The sequence below is a fragment of the Lathamus discolor genome, chromosome 5, assembly GCF_037157495.1.
Source record: "Lathamus discolor isolate bLatDis1 chromosome 5, bLatDis1.hap1, whole genome shotgun sequence".
Lineage (NCBI taxonomy): Eukaryota > Metazoa > Chordata > Aves > Psittaciformes > Psittacidae > Lathamus > Lathamus discolor.
The window spans coordinates 102,128,787-102,145,541 of NC_088888.1; the positions used below are offsets into that span (position 1 = coordinate 102,128,787).

At 44.4% G+C, this 16,755-nt stretch overlaps 1 long non-coding RNA gene across 1 annotated transcript; it reads right to left on the bottom strand.

Annotated features, from left to right (window-relative positions):
* Window positions 1-200: 200 nt before the first annotated feature.
* Window positions 201-3,674, bottom strand: LOC136014443 (uncharacterized). Its single transcript, XR_010612709.1, has 3 exons — window positions 3,213-3,674; window positions 3,049-3,085; window positions 201-1,088 (listed from the first exon to the last, which is right to left on the bottom strand). It is a non-coding gene; the product is annotated as an uncharacterized LOC136014443 (long non-coding RNA).
* Between the last annotated feature and the right edge of the window lie 13,081 nt (window positions 3,675-16,755).

Below are 16,755 nucleotides of genomic sequence, written 5' to 3' on the forward strand. Positions count from 1 at the left end.
TAAGACAGGTACTCAACTGATGCGAGAACTCAGATCTAACCAGGAGATGTTTATGTGTCTATGTGTGTATTCAGTTATATACATATATGTGACTACTCTCTGTAAAGAACTTCCAGAATTTCTAGCAAAACTGTTGTTTTGGCTGGCTTTTGCCTACTGCTGAGTGCGAGAGGGACAGAGCATTACTGACTGGGTTTATGTGGCTTTCAAGGGAATGTAACTTGGGTATTGTAACTGCTTGTCTCAATTGACTCTGCAGGGAGCTGTGGGCTGGCAGTCCTGGGCAGCAGATGGTCTTAATTCTCTTGAATTTACTGCTTGATGCCTCTGGCTCCCTCCTGCAATAGTATCAATGACAGCTCAAGTGGTGGGTTTAGGGTTTGGCACAAAACCTGAGCAAAACCTTTGGATTCCCTAAATCAGAGCAAACTCAGCCCTGGCTCTGCACTGTCTCTGGTGGAAGAGAGTTTTGCAGCTTCGCCTGGCACAGGCACCCGTGCATGATGAATGAGGGCAGTTGAGCTGTGCTGGAGGATTAATTATCTCCTCTCACAGAGGGTAGCAGCGGCCGTCGTTTGCCCATCCTCATTCTATCAGGCCATGGCAGAGGTATGAAGCTCAAACAGGAGGGTGTGATTTATATTATGAACCTTCAAAAGGGAAACTGCTGACTGACTTGTGTGCTAGCTTTCATCTTTTCAGAAAACCATCTTCAGAAGCAAAAGGGAGTGAAAATATCTCTGAAACTCATTAGAAAAAAAAGATAAAATGTTACTCGAAATTATCTTCCAGGGTTTGCTCCTCAGTGACAAATTGTGATAGATTAAGTTCCAGACAGCAGCATTTTCATGGCCATGGCCACTCAGCAGAGAGAGGAGTTTACAGCTGGATTCAACAAGGACTTAGTGAGACATGGGGCTTTTTGTGCTGGGTGCTGTACAAACACAGAGCAAAACCAGGGCTTTGCTGTGCAGACAGGCACAGAGTACGAGGAAGAAGTGATTACTGTCATCCTGGAGCATGTGGGCACCAAAAGCACAGCACAGGGGTTGCTGGTTAAACAATTTACCCAGCACCTGGGTTTGCTCCTGCCAAAAAAAAAAAGCTGTGTTAATGGGACGTTTAGTTTGACTGCTCTGATATTTTGGGTTTATTTTCAGCATCACCCAGAAAGTCTGAGGCAGTGCCAGCAACTGAAATGAGATATTTTCAATCTCAGCACAGGGCACTTACTAGAAGACATGGTAAGTATATATTATGATGATGGCATATTTCTTGTCCAACAGTTTCTCAAGAAACTACAGGAAGTTTTCCAGCACATTTAGAACACATCAATGGACTCAGATTGGAAGGGACCTCCGGAAAGCCTGTGGCCTAGCCTCCCACCCTTGCCTAAAGCAGAGCTGAAAGTCTTAAGCATGAGAGTCTAAGCCTGGAGTGTCCCCTCAAACCCCATTGTTGCAGGGCTCTCCCTGGCACCCATTCAAATAGGTATGTCTTTCCCCAGTACCTTTAAATCTGCCTGTATCTGACCTTTTATTAGTACTGCTTCTGTCTATTCTGATCACACAGCACTTAAAAAGGCTTGATCTCCCCTGCTCAAGCCCTTGAATCTTTCCGGACTTGTAGCTCCATTTCTCTCTCCCAAGAGCAGGTGGATTTTCTTGTCATCATCCCCATGCTGGGTCAGGGAGCCCAACATGGCACAGCACAACATGCTGGGCTCAGGGCTGAGCCTCAGCGTGTGCAAAGTCATGTTGCCAGACCAGAGTGTGTTCAGGAACTATGGCAGGCACTTTCGTGGTTGAGCAAGCAAAGCCGCTCTCCCAGCACCATGCAGGAATACCCTCTGCTCCATGGGATTTACACAAGGATAATCTGAGCTGAAGAGTTGAGATCCCATCACTGGGGACATTCCTGCCAGCCATTTGGGCTCAAGCAACAGCTAGCTGTGTTTGGATAAAGCAGGAATGAGCTTTCTTTCTCACTGCTTTGCTGCTTGGTGCCTGTGTTTGTGGTTTTCCCTTTTTGCATTTCTGAATAGCAGTGAGCTGACAGGCTCTCTTTTTATCTAGAAACCAGTCTGAGGAAGACAGCACCTTGGCAAGTCCCTTCACACTCCTCACCATTTCCCCAGCACCCTCAGCCCCCACCAGGTACTGTCACCAGGAGCTCCGCATTTTCATGCTTTTCCTTCTGGATCAATTTGAGACATGACAGCTATGGCAGTTATTTCATTGTTATGGTTACCTGGAGAAGGGCTATTTTAACACATAACTGCTCTTGCTTTACTTATTCAAAATGCTTTCTGTGAATGCCTCACACTGGGCTTGACTTTGAAGGAAGTTTTGAGAAACTTTGCATTCTTCCAAGCTTTCACTCTTTGTTATGCCTCATACCCCAAATTGCAGCCCAAAAAGCACAAAGAGGAGACTCTGTGGTAGTCCTTACGGTTTGGACTGGGATCTAAGAAGACCAATTGCCCCTTCCCAGCCCTGGAAGAACCCGTGGTGGGACACTGAGGTCCTTAAGAGGGAACCCACAGCATGACCAAATCTCAGACATCCCAGAGAGCCACAGCATGGCGTTAGTGAGACCAGTGTAAATTTGGCACAAATAAAAATGCTTTGGCAACCTTTCTCATTGTGTATACAAACACCATGTTCAAGCAAATCAGTGAAATTGAAGCAGCATGATGAGAGACGTCAATTCAGGATTCATGCACAAGTCACTGGCAGCAGGATCTGCCTACTGAACGTTAAAAACTAAACCAAAACGTAACTTACAATTTTTCTGAAATATTTAAGCTTTGGATGAATAGCTGTCTCAAGATCATTCAGATGTGCTTTTGCTACCGCACCATATGCATTTACAACATCAGATTATCTCCGTATGTGAGCATCTGTGTTGAGTGAAGGATGGCTATAACCATGCTGGGGCAAGCATACATAAGAATTTTGGTGGAAATCCTATACAGAAAGTGTTCAGCAGTTAAAAATGTGAATGGAAAATAATGGTAACATTAAGCAAAGGCAAATTTATACTCACCATTGGTGTTCAGGGGCTTCATTTTTTTAACTCCCTCCTGCTGAGAAACAAATCTCAAACCACACATTCTAGTCAAAGAAACACCGCTTTCTTGGATGCTCAGTGAAAAAGAGGAAACTTTGCTCATTTTTTCATACTTTACTTTTTCAGTAAAACACACTGACCTGCATTTCCCCCTGATCTTTGCATAGCTGATGTAAAAGCCATCTATCACGTAAGATGGGCATGATAATATTGGTGTTTTTAATCACATCTCCTATTAGGACAAAGTAAGAAGAATTCTTAAATCTCTAGATCAGGGCTGCCTATGCTGGCGTTGGTGCTCCTGCAGGTAGCCAGGTCAGGGAGATGAGCAGTCCAAAAATGAATCACTTTTTGGCATGGCTTTGTATGCAGCCACAGCAGTTGGCTGACCCACCATTCCATGCGGTTGCAGGAGAGCCTTCCAAGCCCTCCTCACCAGCTCCAAGACGCTGTCAGGTGTGGGGAGGACTGGTCCTGTAGTGCTGCTCCTCAGTATCTCAGTTCCCGTCACATCTGTGAAACACAAGATGCTCCCATGGGGTTTCAGCTGCTGTATGGAAGAGCTGGTTTCACTGGCTACATCTTCACTGGAGTTCAAGCTCTATTTGGTGGTAACAACCAAAATGCAAAGTGCCAGGGGTTACTCACATGCTATGCTACTTAAGTAACTTCCTAGAGAGCTAGTTAGGGCATTTGAATGTGCCAGCTGAAATAGTTTATTCAACTAACAGGCCTAGCTGCTGAGGGTGCACAGGGAGGCAAGGATACGCATCAGAAATTTAATATGAGCCATTCATAGCCTTGACTTATTTTGCCTTTGCCTTGGTGACTGCTGTTGCCGTTCCTGACTTGCTGAAGCAGAAAGCATGGCAGGCCCAGTACATAAGCACACTGCTTCCTCCAGGAGGCTTTGTTTACAGAGGTGCCAATAATAAGTAAGGAGGTTACTTGGTTGTGGCCGAGTTTTCAAATATTGGGCCTGGACAACCTGAATACCTTTTGTTTTTTGTAAAAGGCAGATTTGGGTTGCTGCGGGGAGGGAAACAGAGTTCAAAGCGTGAGGTCCTGTTTGAGTTTCTGGGTTTATTCTTATCTCTGCACTGGACAAATTGCAGCTGTAAGCCCTCTAGCTCTGGGGAGTGGGCAAGGGCTGAAGGCTGGTTTCTGGCTAGATGAGGCAGCCCCAGGGCTCAGCCTTTCCCCAGACCAGGTCTGCAGCAGTGGTGATGTCCAGAGAAGGCAAGGACGGGAGGCAGGTGCCTGGTGGCAGCGGGACACACCAGGTCCTTGCTCATCTCCAGCTATTGAACTCCCCCGATCCACAGCACCTTTTTAACAGCTCAGTAAACCTGGCCCTGAAAACTCCTGGGGCCCATTGCATTGATGTGTTGAAAGAGGGATAGGAATCTGCGTGCAGAGCTGCTGTGTGTGGTATGAAACCTGCTGCAGGGGAGGTATGTGGAGAGAGAGGGAGGGAGAGAAATGCTTAGGATTATTTCTGGTTTGTACCCAAGGGTGCCATTTGTTCACATAAGTATCCTTAGCAGAATAAAATACTTTTTACTGAAACATTTTTTGTTGCTTACTGGCAGCCACTCCACTCCAATTATCTCTTCCATCACATCCCTGAAGCCAGGCTTCAAGGTAAACAAGTGAAAACCCAACAGCTGGAATGCAAAGCCTTATCTGAGATTGAAAGCTTTTAATAGATCACATTCTGCACATTTATATTATCTGGGGTATCAGCAATAGAAAGGAAATAGGAGATTTCCTAATCTCACCAGAGACAACACCTTGCTGCCCCACCTGTAAGAAATCTCACAGCAAAGGCTTCATTAGTCTCAACTGGTGAAGAACCCGAGTAGGCACAGTAACAGCTGATCTGGATTTCCCACATCCCCAGGTTTTGGGGTGTAACTCGTGGAGAAATTACTTTGCATTAGAAAAAGAGTCCCATGCAATGAAAGTCTTTGTAAAGCTGTGCTGAATTATCCTGAATTTTTACTTCAGAAGGGAAGGCTGCCATCACACAGATGTGTCTGGTTTCAACATAATTTCAGAATGAAACATAATTTTTATTATTATTTTGAAGTGGGGTCTTTTGATTTGTTTTTCACAGCATTGTTTGGTATCACAGTTGAAAATAAAAAAAAATAAATTTTTAAATTAAATTCAATTTTTTTTTTTTTTGTGTTGAGAGAGTATTACTTTGGTGAAGACACATGGACTATCAGGATAATGCATAACTGGTGAGAAAACAAGTTCAAATCACCATGCCCCTTGCCAAACAAAATTTTGATCCTGGGTGCGTGCCTCCTTGCGGACCCGTTGGGCAGGTGGGATAGGAGACAAAACCATTGTTGACTTTTAGCATGATAAGGACAGCCTCTGAACAGCAGCTCACTCCAGCGATGTGTGCTAGTGCACCCTGCTCAGTAAACACCAGCGAGGTTTTGAATTTTTTCTACTGGTTTTTGGACGGAGGGAAAAACATCTTGGTGGGTCTGAGATAATTTCTGCAGAAATCTTGGTTGTTTTCTCACCCCCTTCAGAGCAATTCAAATGTCTACAGAGAGAAATGAACTCCAGGCTAAGGCTAGCCTGGAAGATGGTTCTCTGAGGGAAAGTCTTCTTCTACCCAGTCGTGAACCTCCGCTGCAGCAACACCATCAGCACACTGACACACAGTGCAAGGCAGTGCATGGAAAATGTAACTGTACCAGGTTGAAGCGTTCGTATCAGTGAGATCTTGTTTGCTTCTTGGCCTCATCTGCACAGATGAGGCAGTTCTCTTTTCATGTACCCCTTGGGTCAGCTCAGTGTTCTTGTGCTCAGTATACCAGATCAGGTCAGTGCTCAGGCTTGAAAATCAGCCAATCAAAACCCCCCAAACCTGAACTAAACCTCATCTCCACCCAGATCAGCAAAGCCATGCCACAGAATTTCCAGTGTTGCTCAGCAAAGCTGATGAGGAGTGAGGAGAAGACTACAGGGTTGGGATGGCAGAAGAGCAGGACCGCTCCTTTTATTGGCAGCTCAGCCACTGGGATTAAGCCAGTTATAAGCTACATCCTTGGAAGGACATTGTTTATATTCGCAAAGATTTCTGGGATCCTCCAGTTCCAAGTGATACAAACTTTTTATATTGATGCCACCATTTGTGCTCAATGCACATCTAGAAATGCCATGAACATATCTAGTTATGAGCACATCCCAGTGATGCTCTTCTGGGCCTGACATACACATAACAGAGGTGCAGCCTGGCTGTGCCAAACTGTTCCCCATGTAGTCAGCCACTCCTCAGCCAGGGTCATCTTCCATTAGCATTATAAAAAGCCCTCATTTTTCATCGATGGCTTTCGGAGAGCTCCACATTTGGCCTGTGTAACTCATCAGCTGGCTCTCTGCTGACCTTGCCGTGACTGGCCAGGGCTCTGCCCTGCTCCTGTTGCTGTTGGATGACACCTGGAGGATTGCTGCTATTCCTGATGAGCTTCCCACCAGTGGCAGAGCACAGCACTTCCATGAGCTGGGTTGGGTGCGACCACATGCAGCTGCTCAGAGTCTGTGCAGACAAAATTCCCCAGCTGTAGCTGTCTGTTCACGTAAATGTTTGGAGGCCGAGGCAATGCAATATGAGAAACGCATTCTACTGGGCATGGATTTAAAGGGGGTGGCATGTGAAGGGATCAGAAGTGACCAGTCCCACAGCTGTTGACATGGTACCTCGCAGCAATCAAAGTGCTGAGCTGTGTCCATACATCAGGATGCAGCAGATGACCTGAACTTGATTTTACAAGTGAAACATTGAACAAGTTGCATGAAAAATGCTTGTATTAAAAATATGCTAATGTTTCTGAGTGAAAATCTGAGGCTTAGCGCTCATCTGGGACTCGTGAACAACCTCAGGATCTGGGAAATCCAGTGAGGAGAGCAGCTAAATGCTATCTATCTCCCTCATCTCCTCCACCAACCTTAAAGTTACTGAGTGCTAAATTGGCATAGTTTAAAAGGCTTTTTGACTTCTCTAAAGTGTATTCTGACTCCACCTTTGAAGGCTGCCTTCCAGCCAGGAATGAACTAGAGCACTGTGGTCTCTGCTTGTCCCACTGTGGCACAGGAAGCAGAAGCGATGAGGGAAAAGAGGCTGTGGGAACTTAACACAGACCTGTGCCTGGTTCCCCCTTTTCTGGAGAAAAGCTTCAGTGATCTCCTTCAGGCAGCTCTAGGCGTGCTGGAGGGGTGGGAAGGCACTGGGCTTACTTCTCACCCCCAGCTGGCCCAGAGCAGAGTATCTAAATGTCTGAGTGTGGACATCTGCGGAGCTGAAGTCTGCGTATAAGTCAGCTGCCTGGGGCTCCAGATAAACAGAGAGAAACAAACTGTCTGAGGATGTGATTCATCCGTTATGCTGTGGGAGCCCGAGTCAGGGCGGAGGAGCTGCTTCTGTTGCAGTCTAGAGGAATGACGCCTACACCAAGGAGCTCAGACAGAACTCACGGCCTCAACAAGGTTTGGGTTTCTAGTTCCTTTTTTGCTACAGGGTCAGCACACCAGCCTTGTGACCCACTGGGATGCCTTTTTTCTGTGAGGTTGGTGAGGCGCTGGCACAGGTTGCCCAGAGAAGCTGTGGCTGCCTCATCCCTGGCAGTGTTCAATGCCAGGTTGGACGGGGCTTTGAGCAACCTGGTCTAGTGGGAGGTGTCCCTGCTCATGGCAGGGGGGGTTGGAACTGGATGAGCTTTAAGGTTCCTTCCAACCCAAACTATTCTGTGATTCTAAAGGCAGTGGCAAGAGGTGGGACCTTGATGCACACCTTCAACTCTGATCTTGAAGCTCTTGTTGGGAAGCCACCACTGCATGGTTCACAATAAGAAGAGAAGTTCCTGCTTTGGCTTCTATGTGTAGTTGAGTGGTGGATGCTAGGTGGTGCACTTGGAACATGGGGTGTCAGCACAGACAGATGCTCTACAATGGAGCAGCATGCGGGCTGTGGCTGCAGCAGCCAGGCAGGCTGGGATATGACAAGGAGGGGCTGAGAAGGCAGGAATTACACGGGACTGTGGTGTCAGTTGTGTTGGAGGCATGAGGGAGATTCTTAGAAAATTAACAATTTCTGAACGTGACTTCTGATTGCAAGGATTTTGCCCATGCCCAAAAGAAGGCTCAATGATTAAAATAGGTATCAAGAAATCAAGACCATGATTCCACCCTGAAGGTCATCAGCTCAGTTTGGGCACCTGTACATCTTCGTGGTCTGTTGTACCTAAAAGAGTGGTGCGTAGTTGCCCAGACTCATAAATAATAACAGATGGTGTGGTAGAAGGTTTGGAAGGTGGATTTGAAGGAGGAGCTGGGGATTGAGTTCTGTTTTGATCCTAAGAGAGCACAACACTGAAGGGCTCTGGCCTTTTCTCCATTCAAAAGTGGAAAGAAAGTACTGATATTCTTGCCAGATCTATACAAGGTTATGATCTTGGTTTTGCCTTCTTGTCTTGGGCAAGGTTGAGGAAGACCAGCTGCATAGACAACCTCTGCTCCTTCTTTGAGAATAACCTCCTTGTAATGGGGACCTCACCTAAAGAAGGGCTTTCAGCACAAAAAGGCCTTTTTCTCCAACTTGTTGCACTGTTTCTCACAACTTCTGGTCAGTACAGCCTCAATGGCACTTCTCATCCTACTTCATAGTAAGTTGAGCTGAAAGGCAATACTCAGGGGCAGCCAGGGATGACGCTGTGCAACAAAGATGTGAGATCCCTGTGAAGAAAGCTGCTATGCACAAATAAAAGTATGCTAGAGAAAGTATAAGGGGATACGGCAGGTGTGTGTAGGCTGAAATGAAAAGCCAGGGGCTGGTATGATAGATTTATGACAAGACCGGAGGAGAGGCTGTGGAGATCTACTTATTATAGTTTAAAAAATGGTTCCGTCAGAAGGCTGTCATGGGTGCTCTACTGTGCAAATTTATGACATGCAGTGGGAGTGATCATGTCTTCTGTACTAGCTCATCAGAAAAAAACCCGCAACCTTTTTTCCATTAATAATGTTCATAAAAGTGCAATAGAACTTTTTCTCAAGAAAGATGTTTACCCATTGGTGGGTAAAGAAGCTCCTACATTAATGATAACTGAAAACTGACTTTGTTGTTGTTATTGCTGAAAAGTAGAATTCCAGTGTTTATCTGAAAGTTTTTTCACTTCCAGATTTGAATTTTAGAGCAAGCAGAGTTTTTCAGAAACACATTTAAGCCCTTGAAAACCTCTTCTCTTCTGCTTGAAAATATTTTGCAGTGAGATATGTCAACTTCTTAACTATTATTGCCACCTACCCCACAAAAGTAGCTCCAATACACTGCCAGACAATCTCAGTAGAATATGACTTACTCATAAGAAATAAATATTTCAGGGTTCTGCATGTGAACAGTTCATTTTAGTCAAAGGGTAGATTTGAAGCTTTCTAGCAGGTACTCTAAGAGTATGGCCAGGGAGTATTCTTCAGTGTCCTCAGTGCCATCAGTGGGGGACCATGGCCAGAGCAACTTACCCTATGAGGAGGGGCTAAGGGATGTGGGTTTTTTAGTCTGGAAAAGAGATGCTTTGGGGGAACCTAATAGTAACCTGCAGGTGTCTTTCAGAGAAGACAGAGCTAGGCTCTTTTTTGGAGTTGTGCAGCAACAATAAGAGGGACAGTGGACATTAAATGTTCCTGGGAGGTTCAAACATGATGTGGAGGAAAGGTTTCCACCATAAGGACAATTGAGCCCTGGAGCAGGTTGCCCAGAGAGGTTGTGCATTCTGCTGGGCTGGCCTGCATGCAGGTGAGAAAGGCAGTACTTTCCAGTTAAAGGATTATTTGTGGATAAGAAGCTGAGTTACATATTCTGCATAAATGAGTTTTAGGGCGGAAGTGTCAAAAGGCAGTAGTAAGAGTCCCACACAAAAGCCACTAGTTCTGCAGTTGGGCATTTCCCCGTAGCATTATGTCCCACCATGCAGGAAAAGGAGTTGTACATCTGTCAGCAAGGTAAATATCTCCAACAACTGAAAAACATTGATAAAGTTCAAGAGGCTCACCATCATGTCATGTATGTTCAGATGAATGTACTGTAATCATTGACACTTCATTCTGGGGGACAAATCTAGTGTTTCCCCAAATGTCTCTTATCTCTGTCTTCTCCTCTTCATCAGGTGACAAGATCAGATGGTGACTTTTGCTTACTTTGGATAAAAATGATGATTCTTCTCGTAAGAGGTAATAGGTAAATTCTAAATCTAGGGGCGTAGAGCAATACAGTATTAAGTTAGGGGATAATTTATCCCTAAGAAGCTTTATTGATGGGGGTTTTTCACAAATCGGAAGCTAAATTTTAGCTCGTGAACAGGGTTGTTCATCTTAGTGTAGCACAGTTTTTGTCAGCCAAAGCAAAGCGTTATATATACGGTATTATCTTTTGACAAATGGCACTTCTAGAACTACTGGCAATTTTAGGCTGTCCTTTTCAGGGTTGGATTTTACATATCAGAAGCACACATATTGATAACATTTTACAAAAGCTGTCCTCTTTGACCAGCATGAACGTACACATTTTTTAGTTTTAATCTGTACATATTTTTCTTAATGGGTCTCTGATTATCATTTTATGAGCTTCCATTCAGCTTAAATGTTTCTTCAAATACCCAAGCATAGAACTGGGAAACAATAATCAGATCTCTGCAGAAACGATTTCATATCCAAATTATTGTCTGCTGTAAAGAATAACTTCCCTTACATTTTGAGATGCACAATTGAAAAATTTCTACAAGATTTCAAAGGGTCTCCTGATACCAAGAAATGGTCAGCAGTAAATTGTCTTGTGGTTTTCTTCTAAGGTCCGTGAGGAAAGAATTGGTTCAAGGACCCTTTTACATAATTTTCTTTAAGTATCCATAGAATCATAGAACCACAGAATGTCTTGGGTTGGAAGGGACCTTAAATCTCATCTAGTTTCAACCCCCTGCCACTGGCAGGGACACCTTCTACCAGACCAGGTTGCTCTAAGCCCTATGCAATCTGGCCTTGAACACTGCCAGGGATGGGGCAGCCACAGTCCTCCACTTTAGAAGTACCTGGTATTTGAAGGTCAAGTAGTGAATAGTATTACATTAATCTCTCTGAAATTTATAAACCTGCAGGTTAGACTGGAGCATTTGCTGTTGCAGTTCAAAGTATCTGTGGTTCTTAGAGGGGCAGGCAAGAATTGTTCCCTTCCCCTTTCTATAACAACTACAGGGAGTAAGGATTTAAAGGAGCTGCAGTTTTCCTCAGTGTCTCTTTTAGATTTAATTGACTAAGGACCAGATGGGAGATACTGTCTGTTCTGATTTTCATTATCTAATGTTGGTCATGTTGTGGCTGTGAGAAAGAACTGGCTGTAGGAAATGGCTTCAGCTTGCGTGACTATAATTGCATTCAATTTAAGCCACATGGAGAATAAACAGAAGTGTATCGTCGCCAGGGTTGCCAGTATTCAAAAAGATGAATTTTGATAAATTAGGGAAGCTAACAAAGTCACTTGGACTGTGGAGCTGAGATCCTGGAGACTGAAGATGGATTTCTTTCAGGCAGAGCTACTGAAACTATTCAGAAATGGTATTCCAAACAAGAAAATCGGCAGGGAAGGGCAATGCTATGGTAAGTAGACAATGAGGTTTAGGATTTAAAAAATGAAACAACTGACAAATAGTGACAGCTGGGTCAGAGCTAGGGAAAGCAAGTGTAAAATGAGAACTGTTAAGTGGGGAGATGACTTAGACCTGACAGATATGAAGCAGCAAAGTATCTTTGCCTGTATGAATAGAGAAAGAAAGAAGGAACTGAGGACCAAATACGGACTAAGGATACTTTATACAGTTTCCAGAGTAAAGATCTTCACTTGAGCAGCTAATTGCAGGACTTAAGCAGAATTTAAACCCTGTAACCCCCTGACTCCTTTTCTGTAAAGACCTGGTCAGAGTTCAGGAATGTTCTTTTTTTTTCTGCATGCTCCTGTGTTACCTTCACTGCATGCTCTTACTTGCAAGTATCCGTGCAAAAAATCATTTAGGAAGGATTGCCAAGGTACCGATTATATGTGGTGGGCAGGTTTGTTGAATATGTCACTTGACAGCGTAATAACAACAAAAAGTAATGTACCACTGTTCCTACAGTGGAAAAACAGGGGTGAGTGAGCAGAGGAGGCAGCGAAAGTACAGAAGAATTGATCAGATAATACCACCATAACCATGAAGACTGCACATGAGGTCAAGACCACAGAAATGAGGGTGGGGAGAGGAAAGGTGCTATTTAGACTAAGAAGAGATTAATTTTTAGCACATGCAGTGCAGTCAGGACATAAAGGTCTCCTCAAAGGTTGATCTAGAAAAAAAACATATTACTGTGGTTAGCTAAATCTGCTTGAATCACTCATGTCCAGTTGTTATGGTATAAACCTCAAGCTGTTACCATTTTAGGTTTACTAAATAGCTTTTCTGTTGTGATGGGCAGATAAAATGTCCTGCTTCCACTGCCCTTGCCGGTTCTGTCCCCTTTTATTCTGGTAGTCTATGCTCTGGAGGTGAATGAGTGTTTGGGGAGATCTGATTCCCAGTGTTTAACTTCAAATAGGGACAGTCAGGTAAACTGAGGCAGAGCCACTTGGACTGACACCACATCTGCTCTGTTGTTTCTAAGGTCTTGGACATAAGTAGAGCTCATGCTTTCACTGGGTTTGATGTGCTGGAGAAAAGAGTGCTCACACAAGAAAGACTGAATTTGTATTGAGATGATCTGAAATCAGTTCTCAACTCAACTGAGATTTTACTTGTCCCTGTCTAAATGAAAAAAAAAACAAACCAAGAAAAAACAAAACTCAAAAACCACCCTGACCAAAAACACCAAACCAAAGCCCAAAGCCCAAACCCCAGGCCATTCGTTTGCTACTTAGTGTAAAGCATTTGGACAGAGGAAACGTATAAAATACCTTGTGAACCAGCACGACCTGCTAGGAAAGGATTTGATGTTTCTCTTTGTTCAGCAGGCTGGAAAGTCTCAATGTTTTGCGTCATGTTAAACTTCCTCTATGCTTTATAAATAATTTCTGGATGCAAAACATTTTCTAGTGCCTTGGCCCTGTTCTCAGGAATGCATGCAGAGGCAAGCTCCCCAATACATAAAACACTCAAACAACTGTCCTTTTGGTGTGCTGCCAAGTGCAGCAGATTTCAAGCAGGTCCTGCACATTGAAATGTGGCTATGCAGATTATCATTACCTGGAAAAAGTGAAAATTGCTTTTCTGGAGGGAGGGATTGCCAAAGTGGTGGAGATGATTTTCTACGTTTCATGCTGATTTGAACTAAGAGGCTGAACTAAGTTGCCATTTGCCTCTGTTTAGGGCAGCAAAAATGGAAAAACAAGGAGTAGTGCAGAATATCTTCTTTCATACTCCCAGTGCTAGGGAAAGGTCACTACTGGATTCTCCCAGAGAATATCTAGGACACAATGCTGGGGACGAGGGAAAAAAGAGAGCTCAATTCCCTTCTCATTCCACTCTCTACTCCTTGAGCAAACCTAACCAAGAGGTTGGTGAAGGTGCTAACACCTAGTATAACCTGCCCAGATCAGCAGGACTCTTGTCTTCAAAAGCTTCACTTTCTCCTGGCATTTGCTCCAGGGCATTGTACCTCTCCTCACTAACTGGGGGTAGAGCTGGAACACCACAGCTTGCTCCCAGGAGAATGCTCTGAATCCATCACAAACCAAGCTAAACATGCTTGCCGCAACAATCATGCTGCTATTTCATCAGGTCAATATGTAATTGCGCCTCTTGCTGGAGGGCTCCATTACTCCCTTCATTAAAATGCAAATTTTACTTTAATTAAAAATGCTGGGAGCATTTGCACAATTTATGACCAAATCTCAGAGGCCAGCAACCCCCACGCTGAGGAGGGGCAGAAGAGTGTTGAAATAACTCCTTATCTCAGAACACTGGGGATGTTTTAGCTGATAAAGGAAGTTCTTCTTGGACTTTTAAAATTAATTTGTTCTCCCTTGATTGGAAAACAGACAAAGCAGAAGAAGCTCAAGCAGAATTTTGTTCTTACAGATAAATGTGCTTTCTAAAACTATTCACATGCAAAAGAAAGGAAGACGAAAGATCCCATCTTATGCTGTGATACAGCAATAATTCAGTGGTCTCATTCTGCTCAACCCTCTCTTTCTCAACCAGAAATTTTGTGTATCCACCTGTATAATCCATCTGTTCTTACAGCATCAGGAATCTGGCTGCTAGGATCCCTCAGTTCTGATTGTATTAAATCCCACCTGCTCCTAACTTGCCAGTTTGATAAAATTTCCCTTGTGACGTGTTGGGGTGAATGGGCAGCTGCTCCTTGGTAGCACGTACCAAGCCAGTGAGATGAGACCCTCAGGCTGTAGCTGTCTGATTTTTCATGCTTTGGAGTGGGACCTTTCTATCCGGTTTCTCCTCTGAGGTGAGGAGCTCGAGCAGTGCTGGGAGAGCCTGAGCTCGCTGGTGCTCTGCACTACGCTTTCTTAGTGGTACTGCTGTGGCAGGGTCCATATCTGGCAGCTGGGAAGGGGGGCTCAGTCTGGGAATGAAACCCTTCATGCGACCTCATGAGACATTCACAGCATATAAACCCACCGTTCACATCTTGTAGTGCATCCTTGGGTAACTGGGGCCCTTTCACTCTGCCCGAGGGAGGAAGGTGTGTGATCTCCCAGGTAAGAAGCACCTGGGTAAAGGATCAGGCTGGAGGAAGTCTTTGTTATCTCACAGGACACCCCATGCTTACAGCCAGAGGCTCTACCTCCTACTTGGATTCAGCTAGCTCAGTTTGAATTTCCAATGCCTTCACCTTACCAAGATGTAGCCTGTCCCCTTATTTTCCTCAAGCAATTCCCAGCTGGTTTGCATCCCTCTGCCTCCAGTGAAGCCTGTGGCAAACATGGTCCCTACTTCTTTCAGGCACGACTGAATCACAGTGTATCACTGGGCAAAAGAAAACATCCCCACAGCTCTTTTCACGTGATGTGAAAACACTTTCCTCCTCAGAAGTGAAATAAATGGCAATACAGGGTGGCAGCTCTTTACTCTCTGGCCTCCTTACAGGTGCAGGAGAAGCAGCAGTGTGACCAGTGTACATCACCTTGTGTGCATGCCCGACTGTGCCTGGGGGTGCATGGAGAGCAGGTCAGGCTGGCACAGAGCTCACTCCAAATCTGCTTTTGTAAGTGCCTGACCCTGATGCCTCTTATGCCTGTGTCTGAGTTTTCTGTTTCTATTCTTCATCTCCTGGGAAGGATAATCACATACACACGGTTCCAGCAATGTCTGTCCAGCACCTAATTCTGGTACATGTATAAATCAGCAGCAAGGCAAATTTTGTTAGTCATTATAAAATTGGCATAAGTTAAGTCAGAATCAAGCCTCCTGAGGGGTTATTGGGCCCTGGAGAGCCTTGGCGTTTGTGTGTATGTGCGTGCGTATGTAAGCAAGAGGAAGGGAGGCAAGAACTCAAAATACAGCTATTACTCACATTGCGATGCTACCATAACGAGCCCTGGCTGAGATGAGCCAGGCTCTGGTAGTGCCAAGTTCTGTACAAGCAAGGAATAAAGCAAAGGTTCCTTCTGCAAGGAGCCCGCTCTCTTGTTTAATGACAGATGTAACAGGTGAATGAAATGAATATGTAGGAATGTGGAAGGATGGGATAATTATAGACGCTTGCCTTTGCCCAGCTTCATTGTGGGCATGGCACCAGTGCTGTGGCCCAGACCATGCATGACTTTCTGCAGAGTTTAGGGCATTGCCAGGTCTCATCTGTTATTTGTTCACAGTGACCAAAGGCAGGCGTTAATTTCTGCCAGGCAAGGCTCTTTATGGCTCCCTATATATCGTACAATGGATACTGAATCACTGTTCACAGATAAATTGTCAGCAAGAATTCAGTATCATCAGAGATGACATTGTTGGGATTGTTTCCACATTCTCAGCCCTGGTAGTTAAATGCATTAAATAAAAGAAACAAAAAACGATTTGTTTTTCGTTTGGTTGAACTATTCCAAGATTTTAGAGGGGGAAAAAAAATCATCTTGAGAGGTCCAGAGTTATAAATAGCTGTGCTGCATGTACTGGGGTAAATGCTGCATGCCTCCAGGTACTTGTAAGAAAAGGGATCAAGAGAATGTGAAACTCGCAAAATTTATGGTGGTCCTTGGACGGATGTGATGTGCTCATAGAGGCAAGGCACATACCAAACATGAAGTCGACTAGCCACTGAAGATTTATATTTCCCAGCATCTCCGTCCCAGTGTTTATATGGACTGTAGGTTTATTATTGGAAATTGAAGGTCTGCCTCATTGCTTCTTACTGGAATCTTGTGGATTTTTTTCCTGAAGAACACTGGGAGTAATCCCTGCTCCCACTTATATCCTGGGTCTATTTCAGTTTAAAAAAAAATCTAAAACATGCATTCTTTTTTCTAAGCAAGGAATAGGATTCCTGAAACTAGAGAAGGGGAGCAAGCCTCCTCATTTCCATCTCTGTTGCTGTGAAACCTTGTCTTCTTATGTAAGGCTTTTATGAAAATTTACACTTTCCTGGTTCTGTACACATATAGCTGGGTGTAAAACAACTCCCCCA